Consider the following 13,663-nt stretch of genomic DNA (forward strand, 5'->3'; position numbering starts at 1 on the left):
GGAATTACTTCCTTTGAGGCACACAATGTGCCAGAGGCAATAGGTGAGCTGAAAAATTAGTCACAAGCAGAGAACACCAACAAAGAGACCCAGCTGCTAAGATAATAAATCTTCTGATGTAACAGAAAACTGTCAAGTGTTGAGGACAAAAGCACTCAATTTTATGATATCTGGGCCAATGGCATTTCTTATTAACTAAATAATTTTGTTTAGAGGAAAATAACCTCCTCTTGTATATGAGGGGAATTGAACTGAGCAACTATCTGCCTATTTTTCATAAAACATTTAATTAATAACCAATCCACAAAGTGGTTTCTACTGGATTACTTTTGCCATGTAACACTCCATCCCCAAACTTAGTGGCTTAAAACAACCTTTCATTTACCTCATGATTCTGTGGGTCAGAAATTTGGGCTGGGCTCAAATGATGAATCTTCTGCCTGACTCACTCATGCTCTATGGTCAGGCGACAGGTTGGCTGGGGCATGTTGTCTGGGGTGCAGGGAGGGGGCTGCACTGGAACATTTCATTTCTGCTTCCTGTGATCTCTTATATCTCAGCAAGCTCGTGTGAACATTTTCACATGGTGCCCAGAGCGTTCCAAGAGCTTTGAGGAAAGAAAAGCTCTACTCACAAATGTTTTTCAAACTTCTGTTTGCACTTACTAACATCTTAATTTTCAAAGAAATTCACAGGGCCAGTGGAAGATTGTGGGAGACCACAAAGTTACTCAGAGGATGTGGACACAAGAAGAATCTGGGAGCCTTTTTTTTTTTTTTTTTGCATTCTACCCCTGTACTACATGAAGAGTGCTCACTTTGGCAGTAAACCAAAATATTGAGTTATCTGTAGCTTGCCAGATTTTTCTTAGGTAAGTCATTAATTAAAATCTGGATCTGATAGGTCTTGGCCCATAAGACTATTCCTGTAGTATTATCAATCAACTGTGTTACACTGGGCAAGTAAACTACATGTTCAGTGTATCATCTTCCAATTTATAAAATGAGGATACTGGATTTTATGTCCCTTATGAATCCTTAAAGTTCTGATTTCTTTACTCCAGAAAATATTTCATAAATATGTCCCATAAGTAAATCCCCTTGTTTACAAAATGATACACTACAGGTGCACCTGGGTGGTTCAGTTGGTTAAGCAACTGCCTTCGGCTCAGGTCATGATCCTGGAGTCCTGGGATTGAGTCCCGCATCGGGCTCCCTGCTCAGCGGGGAGTCTGCTTCTCCCTCTGACCCTCCCCACTCTCATGCTCTCTCTATCTCATTCTCTCTCTCAAATAAATAAATAAAATCTTTACAAAAAAAAAAAAAACAACAACAACAACAAAATGGGACACTACAAAGAAACATAAAAGCTTGATATTGATATGAAGAAATTTGCAATCTAATATTAATCATAATACTTACATATTAAGAAACTCTGTTATCTGTACATACACCCTCTCATTTAATATTCATGAAAATCCTGCCAACTAATATTTATTTGCATTTTTGACATAAGGAAAAAGACACACAAAAGAACAAATAATTTGCTTGAAATCACATATCTATGATGTGATCTTGGCTAGGATGTGGAGCCACAGTTCTTAATCATTACATTATATTTTCTCTGGGCCCATATATAAAATATATCAAACGTATGTAAAATACATAAAAAACAGGATAAGTCCAAGTGCACAGAATGTAATGAATTTTATGTGCAAATAGGGAAGTGTGAGTCAGGAAAGGCTTGATATGTAATTTTAGCTATGAGGTAAGATTGGAGGGACCTGAAGCTTAGGGAACTTAGGTTACTGTCCTTTGAAGAAGTAATAAGAGACTGTTTGACTTTCGCAAGAATTTTGTTTTAGGAAATAGTGGTAGTTTCATCTAAAAAGATAGCTTGAGTAAAAATTGTACCTGATTTTGAAAATTACCTGGAGTAGTTTGACCTTATTTTTGCCCAAGAGGCAGTGGTGGTACATAGAATGTTTTTAAACAGGGAAGGTATATTATAACATGTGTTGGTTAGTTTGGCATGACTACCTTTGAGGCCAGGAACTAGTTAGAAAATTATTAAAAATATTTTGGGAAAGCATTTTGCAAAGTGTGTTTCACAGAATACTAGTTCTTAGAGGTTCTAAGAGCTATTGTTTTTATTTAAGTTGCTGTGTTGAAATAAGATTGGGAATTTTTGTACTGAACAAGTCAATGAGGTTTCTTTATTGGAAGGTATCTCTGCTCATGAACATTTAAATCTTTACAATGGCGTAAAGCATGTGGCATTTTCGAAATGTTTGTAAACATCACAGAAAGTCCTTTTTTTTGAAGAGACTTTCAGAGGGCCAGTGTTCTCAAATCCTCTGAAAAATGCTGGGTTTTTTGTTTTGTTTTGTTTTTAAAGATTTTATTTATTTATTCATTAGAGACAGAGAGAGAGAGAGAGAGAGGGGCAGAGGGAGAAGCAGGCTCCCCGCGGAGTAGGGAGCCCGATGCAGGACTTGATCCCAGGACCCTGGGATCATGACCTAAGCCGAAGGCAGACGCTTAACTGACTGAGCCACCCAGGCATCCCTGAAAAATGCTGGTTTGTTTATAGGTGATGGAGAACAGTAGGAATAAGACAAGAAAAGAATTTAGGAATATTTCTTTTGGTGACAAAAAGTGTGATAGAATTATGGATTGGTTTATAGAGGACAAGGTAAAGATCCACAACTTCGAATTTAAATGAGGAAATAAACAAGGAAATAAACACTTAAAAAATGATGGTGTGTGACTGATTAGATGGGGCAAGTAGAAATGGAGATGAATTCAGTTTTAGGTGAAGAATCTAGGTGGTCACTGGTATTTGATGAATATCCTCCTCATTCTTTCCTCCCTGTTAATCAGCCAACTTTCTACTCCTGATGTCTCCTTCCATGGGAAGGACTCCTGATTTGACTAATATTCTTGTCTTCTTTCTGACCACTTCTTTGTTCCATGAGAAGACTGGCTAGTCTTATTGGTAAATTTCAAATTTTTCGTTGGAGGAAAAGAGGATCTGCCTATTTAAAGCAAAAAACCTATGTCCTCATGGGGAAAACTCTGGTTTTCAGTGCTGTACTATGACGTGGTGCAGCAGTGTGCTGCATTAGAAACACTAGAGTCATATCAAAATTAAGGCATGTTCTCCAATCTAGATTTTATTGGTATAACAATTGGCATTTTGATTCCCATCTATTTACCTCTTTTATCTGTCTCTCAGTTGGCTCAGAATTTAGCAAAGGGATTTCATCAGCTTCTTTGAAGCACCCATGAGGGCCACGCCACAGCTCCTCAGTTTCATATCTTCTCCACCCAAGAGAACGATTTAACCTGAAACATTGAAATCCAAACTGTAAGTTCACAGTAGAGACAACCTGATGTACCACTTGGGATAAGTGTCTTTATCTGGTTGGAAGGCAGATTCACTTGGTACAAATACAGCTACTGTGGGCGGTTATATTATAAAAATTATTGTTAACATGACTAGCTTTAAGTTTAGTTTATTGTGAGCTCGAGAAAAACTCCATGAAGTAGAGATGAGTTACATAGTCAACATAATCAGGCAAGACCAGCAATAGACTTGGGTTTGGGGGAAAAGTAAGTGCAGATTAGCATTGGTATACACAGATGAATTTATTTTGTTTTTCCTAAGATGTCCTTGTAAGTCCTGAAGGCCTGAGATAGGACAAGTGAGACAATATGAAGTCATGTATATTTAGTGTATTTACAATGGCAATGACTAAGTTAGTGTAGAACACTTTTCCAAAAGTTCCCTAAATCCCTTCCTAAGATGGAACTAGCTAAACAACCTTTGGACCTACATCTAATTACTGTTTACATGTAGCTTTTTGCATTAAAATTTCATAAGCAAATGCCAAACTGATCTAAACAATAGTAGTATACGAGTTTGTTCTCAGTTGGCTCAGAGCTAGCTCTGCTCATCAATCAAGCCAAACTGTGCCCTTGGCTCATCTCACTCCTGTGGTTGTAAGAAGGTAAATCCTGAGCAGTCCTCATTATCTCATCTTCTTTTCCACAATATCTCCTGAGACCACTGATCTGATGTACTATATTTCTCATTTACCAAAATTAAAATATTTCCTTCTCTTGATACAAGATTTCCCTTCTGATGGTTATTATTCAACCCTCCTGTAAAATTAGCATGCATCCTTTAAAATTTATTAATTCCCTTAAGGAAACCGCCCTCTCTGTATATATTTTTTAATGTTCCATTTTCATAAGTCAGTACTCATCATCAATATAACGTCATATTATATTAACAATGCTGAGGTGTGGTGATAGATATACTTTTGAACCTGATACTATATGGGCACTCAACTGCATTGTCAATAAAGTAGGCTCGCACCAATACCAGAGAAGACTAGCCCACTCTAATGCTAAACAATCACCTTGAAAAAATAGGTATCCAAGGCCCATTTATTTATTTTTATTTTTATTTATTTATTTTTAAAGATTTTATTTATTTATTTGAGAGAGAGAATGAGATAGAGCGAGAGCATGAGAGGGGGGAGGGTCAGAGGGAGAAGCAGACTCCCTGCCGAGCAGGGAGCCTGATGCGGGACTCGATCCAGGGACTCCAGGATCATGACCTGAGCCGAAGGCAGTCGCTTAACCGACTGAGCCACCCAGGCGCCCCCAAGGCCCATTTAAATAAATTATTTTATCCTGGATTTGAAGATAGATGATGATAAAGCTAATAATTGAAAAAAACAAAATTGTATGGTATTCATGAACAATATCACTTTGATATGATCTATTTAATAAGGAGACCACAAGAGTCTTACCAAGCATATTTGTTTCATACTAAAACCTGAAAATATGATATGTATTGGATTCTTCTTCCTGCCATTAAGTATGTGAGAATCCCCTAGACTGGAGTGATATGGTGAAGTAATAGTGTTAGAGAATTTGCGTCATGATTCTAACTTTAAATCATGGAAAAAGAAAGAGTAAATGTGGAATTTTACAAGCTGTCACATCAATTTGCCATTCTCCAACTTTATAAATACCCTTCAGCCTGAAAAAAGCAATTATTATTTAGAAGGAAGAATTCTCTGCCTTACTGCTATAATATGAAAATTAAAGGAGAAAGTGATTATATTGTGTTTAGCTGGGAGTAAAATAACTTTCTAAAAATTAACTAATTGAATAGGCTTACTAAATCAGTGTCTAGATATTTACCCTAAGTAATTTACTATGAGAATCATGACTTTAGGGCAAGGATTCAGAGGTCAGTTTATTTTTGTCCTATAGAAAATACCCCAGGAATGAATATCAGGGCAGGAGAAATGCAATAATTCAGGTATTTTGGGGATAAACCAATCAGAAAAGCCCCCCAAACTGCGATCTGTTCAGTTTTTTGTCCCTTTACATATTGTCTAAAATTGTATTGATAACTTCATGCAATTTGTTGTGGTTCTAACCAACTCACGCATTGACATATCCAAGAATGATTCTTTACCTTTTGCAAGGATTGCATTAATGGCAACAAGCAAGTTGTCATAAAGGATTTTCTTGCTGTCTTTTGGTGCATCTAATGGAGGGACATATGCACTAATCAGTGTCATTGTTTGAACTCCCTCCAGCCTCAATTTTAATGTCTTAAGCCTGCGGCTGACCATATGGCTCAAAAATAAGTCTTTCCACCCTCTAAAAGGTCACAGTCTGTCTTTAGTTACATTTTTAAAACTGCTTTAAGCCCATGATTTAAGTACCTGGGTGACTTTCAGAAATGATAAATCTTTCCTGAGAATAAATGTGACTTGTTTACTAAGTAACCAAACAAAACAAGCCAATGTATCCAAATACATTTTAATATGTTGGAAAAACATATCTTAAAAGTGATGGAAATTTGTGGGTGTAGTTTTAATTATTTTCACATGTAATGAGTCTCTAACACTAAGGAGGAATCTAAATGAGGACACAGTGGCATTTTCTTACTAAATAGATCACCTTTATCACCTTTAATCAATTAGGAAAAATGAAAGCAACCTATATATAGATATAAATATTGATATATAGATATGATTGATATATAGATATGTTAGCAATCTATCTTTTTAAAACTCAGTTTCTGGATTGGAGCTACTACAACTGTAGATTTTTTATATATTTTTCTTTTTTTAGACTTTTTTATAATTTGATGATTATATTCACATTTCAGTATAAAATTCTTGGCATATTAGAAAACAGAATTTCCTTTTTTTGTATTGTGGAAACTATTTATTAAACGAAGCACTAAAATTAGTAAAAAAAAAAAAAAAGACAACTGATTCTCAGTTGTAAGTTACATTTTCCTCAAGAATTTAAGAAAATGAAATGAAGTAAAACCTTTTTCCAAAATTCATTATGTTCAAAGTCTAAAACACAAAGTCTAGATTAATACTTCATTAAGTGTCCAACGTGTGTTCAAGACCTGAGGGCTTTCACTTGTTACTTCAGACACTCCCAATCCTTGAATCTCTCTGGTCTGAAGAAAGCAACAATCAGAAGACATGTTCTCTCAAATCTGTAGATTGTGTAACTGACACAAAAATGCTATCCCGGATGCCTACAAACCTACAGATTAATGCTATTATCTTCTCCCCCTACTTTCTAGATTCTCTGACATACACTCATTTCTCCATGTAAGAGCCTCACCCTGATCCACATCCAGCATAGAAATTCTGATCATTTGTTTGGTTCTTGCCACGCTCATTTTAATGAGAACTGATTCTTAGAAACCTAAGACTATCCCAGTAAAATCTAAATTTAAGTTACCTCCCTGAATGCTGATATTCCTCCTAGCCCCACTCACACTTGTTGGTTGTCTTACTTTTTCTATTGGTCAGTTGCTATAGTCCTACTGTGCATACTGCCCAAGTCTGCAAACAGACCAAACCCCAACACAAAGATGCCTTTAAGAATATATTTTATGTGGGCACCTGGGTGGCTCAGATGGTTAAGCGTCTGCCTTCGGCTCAGGTCATGATCCTGGGGTCCTGGGATTGAGTCCCGCATCGGGCTCCCTGCTAGGCAGGGAGCCTGCTTCTCCCTCTGCCTCTCTCTCTCTCTCTCTGACTCTCATGAATAAATAAATAAAACATTAATATATATATATATATATTTTATGAGTGTTTTCTTAATACTCTGAATACGTGAATATGTTTTTTAAGATAAATATATTTTCACGGGTAGTTATAAGGATGTTCCTTCTCATGGGACACAAATGAGATTAATGAACTGTCAAAACCTGAAAATACTATTGCACTGTCTCTTAACTCTCTGGCATTTAAATACAAACCTGAAAAAAAAATAGACTGTCAATAACTTTCTGTTTTTGTTTTTGTTTTTTTTGTTTTTTTTTTTTTTTTTAAGGCAAGGAGGCCAAGATCTATGTGCCCCTTCCCAAAAATAAGCCCCTGGAGTTGGTGAGAAGAGTATGTTCTGTCTGTAAAACCTCTGCTGAAAGGTTTCTTGGTTAAAAACTGATCCTTGATGAATACCCACTGTTTGCATCGACATGGATGGAACTGGAGGGGATTATGCTAAGTGAAGTAAGTCAAACAGAGACAATTATCATATGGTTTCACTCATATGTGGAACATGAGGAATAGCATGGAGGACATTAGGGGAAGGAAGGGAAAACTGAAGAGGGGGAAATCAGAGAGGGAGATGAACCATGAGAGACTATGGACTCTGGGAAACAAACTGAGGGTTACAGAGGGGAGGGGAGTGGGGGGGAGGGGGTAACCGGGGGATGGATATTAAGGAGGGCACGTATTGTGATGAGCACGGGGTGTTATACGCAACTAATGAATCGTTGAATGCTACATCAGAAACTAATGATGTACTGTATGGTGACTAACATAACATAATAATAATAATAATAATAATAATAATAATAATAATAATAAAAACCCTCAACCTTGGTTTTTGTTGTTGTTGTTGTTTAAATAAAAAATTAAGAGAAACACGTATCCATCAGCATTCCAAGTGAGTTAATAGACCTTGGTCACTGGATGCCCTCATTGCATCAACATCCTAAATTTACAATCATTTATTTTCTCACTCATCCAACACACACAGACACACACACACACACATTCACACACACTACAAAATATCTATATATTTATTTATATCTTGTGATTACAACCATCAAAGTATAGTCTAGTCATGGAAAACAACTACAATTTTGGATGTTGTTTCACAAATACGTTTCTTAAAATATATACTTACACAAAGTCATACAAATTATAAGACAGAAATTTGATGAATTATTACAAAATGAAAACGTGTGTTCATTTGCATCCAGAGCAATAAACAAAATTTAAAACAGTCCCAGAAGACTCCCCTATGACCTCTGTTAGCCCTTAATCTCCCTTTCCCCAAAGGTAACACCACCCTAATTTCTAATAAAAAAGATTTACTTTGCCTGTTTTTGAACAGTATATAAATAGAATCATACAGTATGTATTAGTTTGTGTCTGTCTTCTTTAGCTTAACATTATATTTGTAAGATTCACCCACATAGATTCATGAAGCAGAGTTTGTACATTTTCACTGTTGTGGAGTTTTCCATTGTATAAATAAAACAGTTATCCTTTCTAGTGTTCATAAACCATTTGGTATTTTAACAATTAATTAAAGCAGCTACGAAGATTCTCTTTTATTTTGGTCCATATGTATTTACATTTCTGTTGAGTTTGTGCTTAGGAATAGAGTTACTAAGCCATAAGACTTGCAATTTTTTCAAATTTATGAAATAATTGGCAAATGTTAATTGAAAGTGCCTGTACTTAACCTCACACCACTAGCTTGGAGAGTTCCAATTGCACCATGTTTTCCTTGACACTTGGAATTTTCATTCTGTTTAATTTCAGTGATTCTGAACAGAGTGTAGATGGTATCATTTTTATTTTAATTTGCTTTTGCCTGGCAACGGAAGAGTCCCTTCATATATTTTTTTCTTTATATTTAGATATTCTCTTTTGCGTAGAGTGTTTGTTAAAGTCTGTTGTCTAATGGATTGTCTATTCTGTCTTTGAGTTCACCTTACACTCTGGATTTGAGCCCTTGGGAGTTATGTGTATGGCCAATACATCCTCCCTTGCCTTTCATTCTCTTAATTTTGTCTCTTAATGGAGGGTTTATAGTTTTAGTGTAATCTGAGTTAATAGTGATTTATTTACTTTGCAACTCATGCTCTTTATAACCTATTGAGGGAATATTTTTTTCCTTAGCATGAAGATAATTTTCCATGTCATCTTTTGGAAGCTTTATTGTAATCATTCAAATAGATGCAAGGTAGATGTTAAGACACATTTTCCCCTTGTTATTCAATTATTTTATTATCTTTTTAAAAAGAATATCCCTTCCACTTCCTCTGGAGCTGCATCTCAGTCATAAACCAAGTGTCCATCTATGTGTGAATTTCTTTCTGGACTCACTGGTCTGTTCCATTTGCCACTTTTTTTTTTTTTTTTTTTTTGCAAAAAAATCATGTTGTATCAATTCTCTATTGTGATCATTTTGATATCTGTTCAATTGAGCAAGTCTTCCTAATTTGCCCTCCTTCAGGATTATTTTGACTCTTTTTTTTTTCTTTATATTTGTAATGAGCTTGTCATTTTCCCTGAAAAACGTTTGGAATTTTGAGTGATACTGGAATAAAGCTATTTATTCAATAAATATTTGGCTAGTTTAGGGAGAGATGATGTCTTTAAGCTGTCAACCCTTTCAATTTATTATCATGGTACATACAGCATTTAATCTAGGTCTTCTTTGATTTTATTCCTTATAATACACATGCCCCCTTTTTTTCCTCTTCCTGACTTATTGTACTGGCTATAACAGCCTACAAAATGATGAATAGAGGTGTGAAAGTACCCATTCTTGTCTTATTTCCTGATGACAGAGAAAAGCTTTTAACATTTTACCATTAGGAAATTCCTTGTCTCATTGTTATTTTTAAAATATCCTTTATAGGTTAAGAAAGGAGCTTTCTTTCCTAGATTGCTGAGTTTTTATTACAGTGATGATGGTGATGAGGACAGTGAAGATGATGATGATAAGGATGACTTAAATTTTATCAGATGTTTTTATGAGAATCTTTAAAGAAATATTTTATTCTTTATTCATTTGTACACTCTTAGTTACCTTTTATTTTCAAAACACTTGCACAACAGTAAATATTCTCTTACAACTTAATTTATAGTAACACCTTTTTTTCCTAGAATATAAACATGCCATTTCCTGTTTAATCAGCTCTTAGCTTTTTGAAGCTGAGACTCAATATGCTTAATAGCATAAAAAACACTACTCCCAACATCCAGTTCGACATAATTCAGTGCACTTTAGTGTTTTCCTTAAAATTTTTCTTGATATAGGCATATTCAGTCAGATCATATATACTCTTAATTCTTTAGCTAAATATTGTGAAATTTCTCCTAATAATAATTATACTAACTTGCCCTTCAGTCTGGAGTACCTGAATCTATTCCATCTCCTTACACTAGTTATTGCATTTTAAAATATTCTTTTCAGCATGCTATGTGAAATTGGTATCTCATTTTAATTTTCACTGTAAAATAGGCTCTTTAATTGGAAAAAGATAGATATACAACTATTATTTCCAGAACTATTAATATTAAAGTTTGGCTTATGAAAGAGATAAATCTGTAAAATAGGAAATAGAACAGCTTCAACCTAGTGGGGGTGATGGCCTAACTATAAAAAAAAATTATTTTTTTTTATTATGTGCAATTAGCCAACATATAGTACTAAGCATCGAATACTTTCAATCTGGTTCCCAATCAACATTTTCTTATTTATCACAAACGATTATACAATATGTGAGCTATATAAGCACAATTTCTTTTAAGTCGTCCTTAATCAATCTGTAAATAGAATTACATCGTAAAATTGCATTTGGTGTACAACATATGTCCACCTTTAAAACCAAAACACTTGCGGTTATCTCTTACTTTCCATAGAGAATCTTTAAAATTTTGAACATTTTATATAAAAGACCAGTGAAGGATGTATTCTTTACATTTCTACTACTACTAAGTTGTTTATATGATTCACAATACTCATTCTTGTTCATGTACCATGAAATGCTTCAATTTAGTCTGTTTTAGATTCGCATTTATTTCTCAATTCTCTGGTGACTTTTGCTATTACTTCATAGATGATTTCACAACAGAAATGCTGAATAAGCAAATTCACCTGGCCTGAACTACAAACAATATCCACACATTATTTTACATTCTGTGTTAAATATGAATCTCTAAGTGCAATTTTAATCCCTTTACCAAGCTGTAGAAGGATAATGTTGGTAATTTATAACTCTGCTGATAGAGAAAAATATTATATAAAATGTTAGGGGTGGTTCCCAGGTGCTAGTTTCACAGTGATTTATAATATGGTGTTTCCTTGTCTTTTATTGAAGGGAGTTAAATAGGAAAAGATTGATTTTGCTATTATTGTATTTAATCAGGATTTTTAGAAAGTGAAAGACAGCTGTCACTTGCTACATGAAATGCATAAAGAAAGAAACCTTTATTATTTTTAGATACTCAATTCAAAGAAGTTTTTCTTTCCTTCTGTGAGATGCAGGGCCTTGACTCTATGATCACATTTTTTTAACGGATACACTTTCTAAAAACAAGCCAATAAAAGCTTTGGAAATAAAATACAAAGCTTTTCCTCACATAGGTAAAAATGACAGTCATTGCAGTCAGTGGTCATTTAAGAGTTATGATGATTATGGCCATCTAGACTGAAACTTTCTCTAATCACATTTTTGGTTTTCTCCTGAAATCTGCCCTTCAGAATTGAAGAATTTGTCTACCAATCATTTGATGTATAACCCTTTGAGCTTCATAAGCATAAAGTACTGACTTGTGTCTAGGCATGCTTGGGGAGTGTAACTCTACACAATGACATGCAGAGCATTACTCTTGGGCCGTTGGACACAGTCTGGTGAAACCCCCTATTATTCACAAACTATTGAGACAATTCTTTGGTTTCCTGGATGGATAACACATGGTCATTTCTAACTCTGCAGTTACAGCCAAAGTATTTTAAATTATTGCCAGAGGAACCACTGGTAGTGTGATTTTCTTAGCTTTTAGTTTGGGTTTATGACTGAAGACTTTAAAGGTAATGAGAGACGATGGACTCTGAAAAACAAACTGAGCATTCTAGAGGGGAGGGGGGTGGGAGGATGGGTTAGCCTGGTGATGGGTATTGAGGAGGGCACATTCTGCATGGAGCACTGGGTGTTATGCACAAACAATGAATCATGGAACACTTCATCTAAAACTAATGATGTAATGTATGGGGATTAACATAAGAATAAAAAAAAAAGACTTTAAAGGTAAACTTCTATTAAAGGGTAAGTGTCCCAGAAATTAATTGGCACTATGCCAGTGTTTAGTAAAAATAAACTGAATCTCCATACATTTAATGTTTTAAGTTTTTTTAGCTAAATTAGTATGTATATAACTTATAGATATACTTTTTAGATTTATTTATTTGTTTGAGAGAATGAGAGAGAGAGAGCATGGCAGAGAGAGGCAGAGGGAGAGGGAGAGAGAATCTCAAGCAGACTCCCCATTGAGCAGAGAGCCAGATGTCGGGCTCGAGCTCACCACCCTGAGATCACGACCTGAGGTGAGAGCAAGAGTTGAGTACTCAACCGACTACACCACCCAGGCCCCCAGATACAATTTTGCTTAGCCTTGTTCAGATGAGTTGTTTTCATTTATAGTTATAAATGTATTAGGCACATAAATGAATGCATACACTAATATTCTTGGTTTTCTCTACTAATTGGAATAGATTTGCCCCATTTTGGGGTTCCCTTGATGTTTCAGATCATCCTATTACTGATCTCAAGAAGAGACACTAATTCTTTGCACCAATTTACTCTTCCACCAGCAAGTTATGAGAGTTCTAGCTCCTTCCTATCATTGGTGGCCCTTGCTGCAGTTCTAATTTAATCCAGATTGGTGAGTTTGTTTTGTCACCTTTGGGTTATAATTTGAATTTTGTAAATGATAACGGTGTTGAGAAACATTTTGTATTCTTTTGGCTTTAATTTGGATCCTCCATTGTCTATTTTTTAAATAGATTTATAGGTTTACTTAATGCAAGTTTTTTTTTTTTAAAACAAGAAATGTATAGTGAAAATATTTTCTCACCGTCAGTGGCTTACCTTTTCAGTCTCTTACTTGTGCCTTTTAATGGACAGACCTTTATAGTTTTTGTACTGATTTATCATTGTATCTTTTATTGTTTGTGCTTATTGCTTCACATTGAAGAAAAATCTGCATAGGGGCACCTGGGTGGTACAGTTGGTTGAGTAGCTGGCTCTTGGTTTCAGCTCAGGTCGTGATCTCAGGGTCCTGAGATTAGGTCCCACCTCAGGCTCCGTGCTCAGCATCGAGTCGGCTTGGACTTCTCTCTCTCCTTCTCCTTTTGCCCTTCCCCACTGCACTTTCTTTCTCTCTCTAAAATAAATAAATAAATCTTTTAAAAAAATATGCACATATATGAAGCTATTTTCCTATAATTTTTATGGAAGCTATATATTTTACTTTCACATTTAGGTCTATGAACTACCTGGATTTTTTTTT

General features: G+C 35.2%; 1 pseudogene; it reads left to right on the forward strand.

The window, feature by feature from the left end:
* Positions 1 to 10,136, forward strand: part of LOC123860298 (glutathione S-transferase A4-like) — a 51,380-nt pseudogene extending 41,244 nt beyond the window's left edge.
* Positions 10,137 to 13,663: the final 3,527 nt, after the last annotated feature.

Source organism: Mirounga angustirostris, unplaced genomic scaffold (genome assembly GCF_029215605.1).
Source record: "Mirounga angustirostris isolate CCGP_5_RB_7025 unplaced genomic scaffold, mMirAng1.0.hap1 SCAF_4, whole genome shotgun sequence".
NCBI lineage: Eukaryota > Metazoa > Chordata > Mammalia > Carnivora > Phocidae > Mirounga > Mirounga angustirostris.